The sequence below is a fragment of the Phascolarctos cinereus genome, unplaced genomic scaffold (genome assembly GCF_003287225.1).
Source record: "Phascolarctos cinereus isolate Bilbo 61053 unplaced genomic scaffold, phaCin_HiC Scaffold_2;HRSCAF=192, whole genome shotgun sequence".
Taxonomy (NCBI): domain Eukaryota; kingdom Metazoa; phylum Chordata; class Mammalia; order Diprotodontia; family Phascolarctidae; genus Phascolarctos; species Phascolarctos cinereus.
Genome location: NW_027555625.1, coordinates 315605535 through 315617884, shown reverse-complemented (window position 1 = coordinate 315617884; position 12350 = coordinate 315605535).

Genomic DNA, 12350 nt, shown 5'->3' with positions numbered 1-12350 from the left:
CTTGCAGCCCCAGCTTAAAAGGATCATTCCTTGGTTAATTGACTCTTAGGAACTTTTATGGTTCTTATCTGGGCACTGAACACAAACTGCCCAGTATTATTGGAATACTGGGCACTGTATGACTTTGGAAAAAAAATCACTCCCCCTCCCTCTCACCCCACCCTTCCAGACTTCAATTTCCTCTGGTGGAAAGTAAGAGGGAGTTGATCTGGATGGTCTTCTGCCTCTGACTGCTATGGTCCGTCCTGACTTCTCCTCAACCTGACTGAAAGCCCCTCAAGAGCAAGGACTGATGTTTTATCTCCCACACTGCCAATCATCAACTAAGCAAATATTTCCACTGAAGACAGACTTTATGAATGGAGAATTGAGGGGAGGTTTGGGGAGACCAGGATTAGGAGAAATGGACCTGTGATTTCTCAGGTCCTCCTGACTTCAGGGCCAGTGCTCTATCCACTGCGCCACCTAGCTGCCCCATGGCTTTTTTTTTTTTTTGCTTTTTGGTGAGGCAATCAGGGTTAAGTGACTTGGCCAAGGTCACACAGCTAAGTTAGTGTCAAGTGTCTGAGGCTGGATTTGAACTCAGGTTCTCCTGACTCTAAGGCCAGAGCTCTCTCCACTGTGCCACTTAGCTTCCTCTGGACCTGTGATTTCAATGTTGTGGGGAAATCCTGATGTGAAAATCACTTCACTAGGGCAGATTAGCAACTCATCTGTACCTTAATAGTTTTAGAGAAAACTGGGAATTGAGTGACTTGCCCAGGGTCAAAAAAACATGTATGCATCAGAGACAGGATCTGAACCCAGATCTTCTGAATTTCTAGGCCAGTCATCCACTACACCATGCTATTTCTTATTTGGCCTTTAGTTGTGGAAAATGTTTAGGATGCCTTGTTTCCAGGTCGATTTGTCACCATTGAGTGAACATCTAGAGAATGAGGCCTCTAGTAATTGGAACTACTCTTACCTTGACATGTCCTTGGAGTATGGAAGTCCTTCATGTAGCCAGCCTGAACCTTCTTGCTCTTTTCCTCTGTGGTGCTAAGGGAGAGGAAGGCTATTTATACTTGAACATGATTAGCTGTGGGGATAATGAGAGGGTTGATAAGCATGCAGATAATTATCAAAGTAAAACAACAGACTCAGTTCTGTAGTAGTTTTTTACCCTTTCCAATGTAAATAGAATTCTATGTTCTCAGAGCTGAAGGAGACCCCTGAGGTCCCTAGACAACCTTCTTCCCAATACGTGAATCCCTTAGCCAACATGCCTCTGTTTGAGAACCTCCAGTGATAGGGAGTTCACTATCTTCTGAGGCAGCCCATTTGCTCTCAGGCAGATCTGATTATTAAGAAGTGTTTCATTGTATTAAGACAAAATCAGCTTCCTTGTAACTCCCACCCACTGGTCCTAGTTTGGTCCTCTAGGGCCAGGCAGAATAAATCAAAACCTCTTCATCATAACAATCTTTCAGATACTTGCCAGTTAAAATCGTGGAAAATGGGGGACCAACCTAGGGCAATGATGGTTCTAGGGCCATTTGGGAGGGCCTAGAGTGGCTTGGCAATAAACTAGAGAGTAGGAAATGGAAGTTCTAAAAGCACGATGTAGGATAGAGCAGAGGATGATGGGAAACATAGCTGGAGCCCAAATAGTAAGGCTCAGCAGGCCATCCGAATATGGGCTAAGCAGGCTGCATCCCAACATTCAGCCACTTGGGGGCATTTCAAGAAGTCAATCTCAAACATAATAGCACAAAGGGAACTGCTCAAGGAGTGATGGGACCTGAGATTTGCCACTAAATTCACTGTGTCGCCTTGGACAAGTCACATCCCTTCTTAGTTTCCTCGTCAATAAATGACATGGCTAGACTAATCTCTAAGGCCCCATTCAGCTCTTATGTTCTGGGTTCTATCCTAAGGTATCTTCCAGACCTCATACTTTATCTTCTACATTCCAAGATCCTTTCCAGTTTGAAGATTCCATGACTCTCTGCAAATGTTGTGGATTGGGGAGACAACCTACCTAACTCTGGATAAATAGGAGACAACAGATCTGAAAGGAAAAGTCTCTGTGTCTCCCTGTCTTCTCCCTGAAAGGATCTACTAAGGTTGGGTGTCTCTTACCATCTAAAGGACAGGAATAGAATTGCCTCCAGGAGAGTGAATGGAGGCAGATGTTCTGCACTTATGGAAAAGAAGTGGCCAGAAGGAGAATTCAAAAGAATGTTTCTGACAATAGCTCACTTATTTTTTAGCACTTTTAGATTTATAAAATGCTTTCCTCACAACCAAGCTCCTTGGGGGCAGGGATTTTTGAGTTGGATAGTAAATGGATTATTATCCTCATTTTACTGCAGAGAAACTGAGGTACAAACAAGTTAAGTGATTCATCCATGGTCACAGAGATAGTATTTGCCAGAACCAGGTCTCAAACTCAAGCCTTGTACCCTCAAACCCAGTGCTATTTCTGCGGCTATTCTCTGGTGCCCAAAAAGCACTGCAGTTTCTTAAACAGGGAAGGGGCATGGTCAGACTTCTGCTTTAGTAAGAGTATTCTGGCAACTGAGTGAAGGATGGATTGAAGAAGGCAGATCCTCGAAGCTGGGAGTCCAGGCAAGAGGTGCTGAGAGTCTGAACTAAGGTGGTGATGGCGGGGTGAGGAGAGGAGAACCAAAATGGGAGATTTGTTGTAGAAATATAATTGACAAGACTTGGTAAGTGATGGGGTATAGGATGTGAGAGGAAAGAGTTGTTTCAAAAAGTCTGGAAGGGTTTCAAACCAGCATGACTAGAAGCATTAAGTTACATCTCTCTCATACACACACACACACACACACACACACACACACACACACACACACATATACACACACATACACACACATACATGTATGCATGTTCTTGTTGTTCAGTCATTACCATTGCATCCAATTCTTCATGACCCCATTGGGATTTTTTTGGCAAAGAAACTGGAGTGGTTTGCCATTTCCTTTTCCAACTCATTTTACAGATGAAGAAACTAAGACAAACAGCATTAAGTGACTTGCCCAGAGTCACACAGCTAATAAGTGTCTAAGGTAAGATTTGAACTCAAGGGAAATGAATCTTCAGGCCTGACACTCTACCCTTTACATGTATGTATGTATATTAGATAGGATCTTAGGACATAGAATGTTAAAGCTAAAAAGGACCTTAGTACCTAGAATGTCAGAAATGCAAAGGACCTTTAGAACATGGAATGGCAGAGCTGAAAGGAGCTTTAGAACACAGAAGATCAGACATGGAAGGGATCTGATTACATGAAGTAGCAGAGTTAAAGGGTCCTCAGAGATGATCTAGTCCAACCCCATTATTTTTACAGAGTGTATTAGCAGCAGGACTCAGGTACCTGACTCCCAGATCAGAGCCCTTCCCCCTACACTTAATTATCTACCATGACAAGCAAGTATTGACTTTAGGCTGCCTGGGCTTTGAAAATGCTAGAAACACACACATATGGAGAGGTTTCTCATCTACTGCCTTCTTTGAGATTAAGTCTGTCCTTTTTCTCTGAGAGATGGACCCAAGATGGTGAGACTGAGAAGGTGGGGCAGCAAAAATCCCAGAGGGACCCTGTCCAGTTGAAGGCAGGCCCATAACTTTGAGACTCAACCTTCCCCAGTCCAAACCCAGTTTGTCTAGCCCTAGCCCTGAATCTCTGATGCCAGCCAGCAAGAGATAGAATCATTGGCTTATCCACTTGGCTTCTCTGCCCTGCCATACCACTAAACCTCAAAAACCTCAGAAGTCCTCAAAACCACAATGTGTCAGGAGGCTGCTTCCTAAGCCCCAGCCACACAGAGCCAGCTAAGCACAGGCAACCCTATACCTTTCCTTTTAGCATAAGCTATGGGAGAGGGACAAGACACGGAACCTGGAGTCTTGAATTCTAGTCTGGACTTTGACACTAAACATCTAAGTGACCTCAAGCAAGTTAATTCCCCCACTCAGCTGCAGTTTTCTCATCTATAAAATAAAGGGCATTGAACTGCCATCTCTGAAAGTCCCTTCTAAACTTGAAACTATTTTCCATCTGTAGCACTGATTTTTGATGTTCTGTACGTACAGACTGCTTCCCCTGTTGGAATGTGAGGGCAGGAAATGTTTTGCTTTTGTCTTTGAATCTCAGCACCTAAAACACTACCAGGCACATGATAGACTCTTAATAAGAGCTTGATGGATTGATTGAAAATCCTTCCATGCTCTGATATTCAATGAGATCTTCTTCATAAAAAAAAATAGTCAAGCATTTTTTCAGTGTTTGTTACATGCCAGGCACTGTGCTAAGTGCTGGGGACACAAAGAGAAGCCAAAAAAGGATCCCTGATCTCAAGGAGCTCACATCCTAATGGGGGAAATGCAAAGTGTTGTAGACATAAGATGTGTGCAGTATATGTGGAAGGTAATCTCAGAGGGAAGTGACTAGCAGAGGAGGGCAGGAGGGTTGAGGAAGAGGAATAAGAAAGGTCTCTGCAGAAGGTACAATTTTAGCCAGGTTTTGAAAGAAGCCAGGAATAAGAAATGAGCATTCCAGACAAGGAGGACAGCTAGTAAAAAAAGATGGCGGTAAGAAAAGAATCATAAAGTATCACATTCAAGGAACAGCAAGGAAACTTCTGTTGCTTCATTGTAGAGAATGCAGAGAATAGTATAACATAAGAAGATTGGAAAGGTAGAAAGGGGTGAGATTGTAAAGGGCTTTAAAAGCCAAACAAAGGATTTTATATTTGATCCTGGGGTAAATTGGGAGCCACTGGGGCTTATTGAGTAGGGAGTAACATGATCACTTTAGGAAAAATCAGTCTGGCTGCTGAAGGGAGGATGCATTAGAGTGGGGAGAAACTCAAGGCAGGGAGACTACCCAAAAGGCTACTACAATAATCCAGATAAGAAATATGATGGCCTATACCACGGTGATGGCTGTGTGAATGGAGAGAAGGGCATGTATGTGAAAGACGGCGTCAAGATAAAAACAAGACTACAGACTGGACACATAGAGTGAGTGTGAGAGAATAGTAGAGGGTAACAATGAGGTTATGAGCCTTAGAACAGTGATGCCCTCAACAGTATTGGGACGAGGGCATTTGGGTTGGGGTGAGGAAGATAATGAATGCCATTTTAGATATGTTGAGTTTGAGGTGTCCAACAAAAGGTAGTTGGCGATGCAAGATGGGTAGCTTGGGAAAGAGACTAGGGCTATATAGATCTGGCAATTCTCCCTATAGAGATAACTGGACCCAAGAGAGCCAATGAAGTCATAACCACAGCTCCTATCTATTGTTCTTGAATGTAAGAGGCAACACCTCCAAGCAGTGAGGTGTACGCTAAAGAAAAAGGTTTTGATTGTATGAGAAGGTGTCCAAAAAGCATTTCATATGGGGATATACAGCATACACCTGCCCCTTGGTCTACTTCTAAGATAGAAGAGAGTCAAAGGGAGGACACCAGGCCCTTTCAAATGGGTTTCAGAACACAGCTTACCAGTGAGGGATTTTAACTCCTTATTCATGCACTCAACCTGACCAGAACTCTGGGGATGATACAGAGTATGGAGTCTGGGGGAGACTCCAAGGTCAGAATACACTTGAGAAAAGACAGAGTCAATAAAGTGCGATCCTCTATCAGAACTCATGAGGAATGGGGACCACATCTGGGCACAATTTCTTTAATCAGCATCTTAGCTGCAAAGGCAGCAGTGGCTGTTGAAGTAGGGAAGGCTTCAACCCAGCAAGTCAATTGATCAATTATGACCAGACGATGTTGAAGAGGTACTGCCCTGGGTATATTTATGAAGTCTGTCTGCAAGTGTTCAGAAGGAGTGTGAAGAAGGAAGCAGCTACCAAAAGTTGCAGTCTTAAAGGCATATTGACCAAAGGCTAAACAGGTGTGACAATTTGAAGTTATTCAAGCAGCAACCAGAGTGATACCAGGAGCAACCCACCGATGTCTAATTGAATTATTCCCCATGTTCCATAATGACTACCAGAATGAATTGAAAGACACGCCTGATGATACAAAAAACAAAAAACTCTGGGGAGGAGCAGTTTGCCTTCAGGAATGACCCAGACCCCAGAGACCTGCTTTGCATTTCCGTCTTTCATTGTAGGTAAGAGGATATCAGTGCGAATAAGCAGGGTTGTCACAAGGCTCGTGACAAAGAATCACAAAGCTGGAGAACAAGAGTAGGTCCTTCCAAAGCTTCAGATTTGGCAGCTGCATCTGCATGGCATTTCCAAGGGAAACAGGATCAGTTCCATTAGTACGAGCAGAGCAAAGCACAATAGCCAATGCTCTGAGCCATTTCAAGGCAGAAAGAAGATCTTTAATTAAGTCAGAATTAGCAATAACTGTACCAGCAGAGGTCAAGGAGCCTTGCTGTAATCACAATAACCTAACTGTGTGGCGTGCTCCAAAAGCATAACGAGAATCAGTATATCTGGTGACATCTTTACCAGTGGCAAAGCAGCAGGCCTGAGCGAGAGCACTCAGTTCAGCCTCATGGGCACTGAGGTGAGGAGGGACTAAGGCTGCCCAAACTATACTGTAATCAGAGACTTCAGAGGCTCCTGTAAAACACCCTCCATCTCTCATAAAACAGGAGCCATCAGTATAGAAGATCAAGCCTGGATTGTCTAGAGGGACATCAATAAGGTCACTATGAGGATTCTCATCTAAGTCAACAACAGAGGCACAGTCATGCAAAGGCTCGGCTGAGATGAGAGATCACGGAGCAACGTTGCATGATTAAGGACACAGAACCTCTTATTGGTGACATTTTCCCTTCTAGGTAGAGTCACTTCATATCTAGCACATCTGTGACCAGAAAAGGCTTGAAAGCAGTGACATAACAGTAAAGCCTCAACTTCATGAGGGCATTAAATGGTTAATGGATTTCCCAGGACCAGGTCAGAAGCCTTTTCCACCAAGACAGCAGTGGCTACAATAGGAAAAATAGTGCACTGGTGGCTACATTATCCAGTGGAGCTGAATGATAAGCTATGGGGCACATTGTAGGTCCCAATGATTATGTGAGGACACCCAAAGCTACCCTGCTTTGTTCATGCACAAAAAGAGTGCAGGTCTTACCATAGTCTGGGGGCCCAAGAACCAGACCAGACATCGGTGCTTTCTTAAGAAATGAGAGCAGCAAGATGCTCAGGTTCAAGATGTAGAGGTTCAGAAATTTCTTCTTTAGTCAAAGCAATAAGAGGTTTAGTAATTTCACCAAATGGTGGAATTCACTGACAGCAATATCCTGCACTCCTAAAATGGCACGTACCTGCTTTTTAGTCTTAGGATTTGACAGGTGTTGAATTGGCTGTATGCATTTCTGAGAAATAGAAAGCATTCCAGCAGATAGTATAAATCTTAGATATTCTACCTGAGGCTTGCACCACTGTATCTTTGATCTGGATACCTTGTGTCCGTGGTAGTTGTGCTGGAGGAGAAGTTGATGACTATCCTTCTGGCAGATGTCAGTAATAGGTGAAGCTAGTAGAAGATCATCAATATATTGGACTAAAACTGAGTCTGTGAAGATAACAGAAACCAAATCTTGCTATGAAGTTTGAGGGAATAGAGTAGGAGATTCAACAAAGCCTTGAAGCAAATGAGTCCATGTCCACTGCCGATTATTCCAATAGGTGTCTGGATTCGGGACTTATAGGAATACCGAAAAATACAGTGCACAGATCTATACCTGTGAAATAGGTGGCATCTTGAGGAATTAGAAGAAACAATTGTAGCAGGGCTGGGTACCACAAGATGCCTTGGTATAACATATGCACTAATAGCACATAAATCTCAAACAAATCAGTAGACAGGTTTGTTATTTTTTCTTTATTATTATTAATTTATTTATTTTGAATTAGCAACAATCACTTCCATAGACTTTTGAGTTTTAAATTTTTCTCCCCCTCCCTCTCCACCTCCCTCCACAAGACAGTGTGCAATCTGGTATAGGCTATACATATACATTCCTATTAAACACATTTTCACATTAGTCATGTAAGAAAGAATTAGAACCAATGGGAGGAACCACCAGAAAGAGGAAACAAAACACAACAGAAGAAAAAAATAGCAAAGAGTATTCTTTGAACTTCATTCAAACTCCATAGTTCTTTCTTTAGATGTGGATAGCATTTTCTATCATGAGGCCTTTGGAGATGTCTTAGATCCCTGTATTGCTGAGAAGGGTTAAGTCTATCAACATTAGTCATCTCCCAACATGGCTGTTACTATGTACAACATTCTTCTGGTTCTGCTCACTTCACTCAGCATCAGACCATACAAGTCTTTCCAGGCTTTTCTGAAGTCAGCCTGTTCATCAGTTCTTATAGCTAAATAGTATTCCATTACATTCATATACCACAACTTGTTCAGCCATTCCCCAATTGATGGGCATCCTCTCAATTTCCAATTCTTTGCCACCACAAAAAGAGCTGTTATAAATATTTTTGTACATGTGGGTCCTTTTCGCATTTGTCTGATCTCTCTGGGATATAGCCCCAGAAGTTCTGTTACTGGGTCAAAGGGCATGCACATTTTTAAAGCCCTTTGAGCATAGTTCCAAATTGCTCTCCAAAATGGTTGGATCATTTCACAACTCCAGCAACAATGCATTAATGTTCATAAACCTAGACACCAGGAAGGAGGGATTTTTGACACAGAAAAACAGAAATATGAGATTACAGAGCAGTACAAGGCTGATCAGAAAACAACAGACTCTCAGATCCTGCCCCAAATCAAGAAAATTCCTCAGCTCTGTGGCTACCTGCATTCTGGATTTTCTCTCTCCAACAGAGTTTATCCTCACAAACTGGTGTTCTAAATGCTTTGCAGAGAACTCTTATTAAAATATATGGAATAATAAAAAAAAAGGCCCACATCAGTGGAAGAAGTGGCCCACAAAGAACTCAGGATATCATGGGGAATACTAGGGCCACTGTCACAATCATCTTAAGTTGGTGCCACAGGAAAAAGTGAAAGAAACTCATCATTAGAAAAATCATTGGGAAAAAATCAGTCAGATTGTCTGGCAGTTGGAGAGTTAAAGTATTATCTGGAAGGCCTAAAATAGTGGTATTAAATTTACACAGGAGATCTCTTCCCAACAAATTAGTAGGTACACTAGGTACCCATAAGAAGGAATGTAAAAAAGACAGGGAGCCCACCATCACCTCTTGGGAAGTTACCTCCCATAGGGGTTCCCTTTATTCCCACTATTTTTATAGATTGAATAATGGTAAAAATCAGAGCTTGGCTTTTTAATTAGAACTGAATGAGAAGCTCCAGTATCAATAAGGCAAACATATGAGACACCCACAATTTTTAGAGCAATTCTCTGTTCTCCAGTTAGGGGAGAGGCAGAGTCAAGGCTAACAGGAGCAAGGATATTGGAAATAACACTGTTCCTTGCCTCTCCCCTGCACCTTCATGCACAGAGGTTTTCCTGCTGTTCAAACTCTGTCATTTTGTTCCTGAACCTTCCATGCCCACTGTTCCCTTCCATTTGATTCAAGGGCTGCCTGAATCAATTTTCCTTTTGTGGGGCATAATTTTGCCTATGAAGCCAATTTAGGTCTCGTCTTTGGGTTTCAGTAAACTGAGGGTTCCTTTGTTCTTACCTTTCCATCATGCAGTCTCTAGTAAAGTGCCCTCTTTTTCCACAATAAAAATAATCCTTATGACCTTTAGTGGGATGCTGAATTAATCAAGGCTGAAAAAATGGGGTTTTGGATGGCCAGAAGTATGGACAGCTGCAAGGAGAGACTTAAGCTGAGCCTCTCTTTTGGACTTCTCTCCTGTGTCAGTACTAGCCTTAACAGGCTCTTTTCCCTCACAAACATATTGCGCAATCTCCTTGAGTTCCTCTATGGCTTTTTCATGCCATCCTGGAGAGTACTTGAGAAAGCAGTCCTTGATCTTAGGCAACAATTGATTGACAAAGGCTGCATTAATAATCCTTGCATCTCATTGGCTTAGGGAATCTAATCTAGCATGATGCTTTCCACTCTTACATAATGTATCATAAATTTTCATGGGGTTTTCACCCATTTCCTGAATGGTCTCCTGAAATTCACTAAAATTATCTGGTCTCTCTGCAAAAAGTTACATGTAAGGCATCCCTAACCTGTTGCAACTGGACAAACTCTGCAGGTTGATTAGGATCCCAGTGGTGATCTTGAACTGGCCAGGTTCCCTGATCTCCTGGACCCAACAATCTGTTTATCTGTAATTTCAATAACACCCTGTTCTTTCTCCTGGAGATAATAAGGTCCCCATGAGATCGGTTACATCATGTCATGTTGGGTTGTAGCAATGAAAAATAGCTTTAATTTGAACAATAACTGTAACAGGATTTTCATTAAATCTAGATGTATCTTTCCCCCAATTAAAGAGGTCTGATGGCCTAAAAGGATGATGTTCTTCAATATATATAAGATCTCCTCTTGCTGTTGTTTGGTGCATTTTATCTACAGGAGGAAAAATAGCAACAGGTTGCTCTGTTCCTTGAATTTTTATTAAGGAAGGGGGTGTTTCAGAAGGAGGAGCATAAACAGGAGGGCAGAGGAAGGAGGAATGCAAAAGTCTGGTAAAGCTTGATAGAGAGATGAGGCCTGACTGCCTTTAGACAGCACCTCCCAGCAATATAAAAAATTCATCTATTCTAAAATTAGCTTTGGGAGATTGCTTAATAAAATTCTATAAATCTTTAAGAGTAGAATAGTCAGAAGTTATGAACTTTGGCCAGAACCATTCCCTTGAGCCTTTTGTAGTTTCATACCAGATCTTACAGTTTAATAGCTCTTTCCCTGGTCTTCCCCTGATGGAGAGGGAGCCCACCCTCATCCCAGGCTGTTAAAAAGTTGCCTAGTGAAGATCCTGTAGGCATGCTTGTGCTTGACCCCATCTCTCCTGTGGGCATCACCAAACAGGAGTGGTGCTCCTCATTGGAACTTCTCCTGAGAGAATTGGACTAGATTCCTGAGATACTTGCCTTTTAGTTTATTCCTCCTGAGAAGTTCCTCACTAAAGACACTGGAGACAGCCCCTCTGACTATTTATGGATTGTAGGGGGCAGTCCTCTAACCATCTAAGTTCTGCCTTTATGGGAGGTTTTTCCTGCAGCTAACACTCAAAATATTGTAGGAATTTGTTCTGGCAAATTTCTTGAATACTCCAAATTCTTAATTTCAGGGCTCAACTTCTTTAAGACCTGTCAACTAGAATATATTAAAAATCAGGTGGCTGATCTCTGGAAACTCTTGTGTGTAGCTAAACTGGGCAAACATGGTTAAATGACTTTCCCAGGATCACACAGCTAGTAAGGGTCTGAGGCCAGATTTGAATTTAGGAAGATGAGTCTTCCTGACTCCAGGCCCTGCTTTCTATCCATTGCACCGCTTAGCTGCTTGCAGTAATGAGTTGCACGGTTTCTACAATTTCCTTGAATCATCTACATTGATCACTAAATTCAGACTTCCTAAATATGGCCCTTCTTAAATTTCTGGTGGCAATAATCTGATCCTGAATTGCCTCCACATAAAGCCCTCTGTTTCCACAAATATATCCACATCCCTTTGTTTGACATTTCCTTGATGAGTTCATATAGCTATTGCCCATAAAAAGCTTTTGGATTCCATTTCTAGATCATAACTATTTCATAGCCTCCATCCAATAAGCAACTTTTAGTTACATTTGGCAAATCTAGTCATATATACTTGTTATCATCCTTTACTATTTCTCAGTGAAGCAATATCTGATTGTTCCAAAAGGAATTCTGCAAATATTTTTACTTTTCATGTTCTCTAAGTGTTTATCAATGCTCTTTTTACATTTTCACAAGAAAGTATTCATCTTCCTATGGAGATCACCTCAGGAGAGTGAAGAGCCCGCTCCATTAATTTTGTAGGAATTTTTGTTAAAACACTTTTCAAACATTCATTTCATACTTACAAATGTATATATTGAGAATGACATTGCATAGATATTAATTGCTTTTAACATATTCTTCCCACTCAACTTTGATTTCAGGATGCCATTAAGTCACTTAACATATTCAGCCACAGATTTCTCCTTGAGAGCTTTTTGCTCTATGAGTCTTTTCTGAAAGAAATCAAGGTATTTGTAAGTACTGCCTTCATCCATGGATTCAATGTGTCCTCCAGATTTAAGGTCAAAACCTTCAGTCTCTTTCTTGCCTTTGTGTATGTTAAGAATTTTTCATATATTGAGTCCAAACACTTTATTACTGTTACTACAATAATTTTATTATTAATGAATAGATTAATGAGTTGTTTAACGCACGA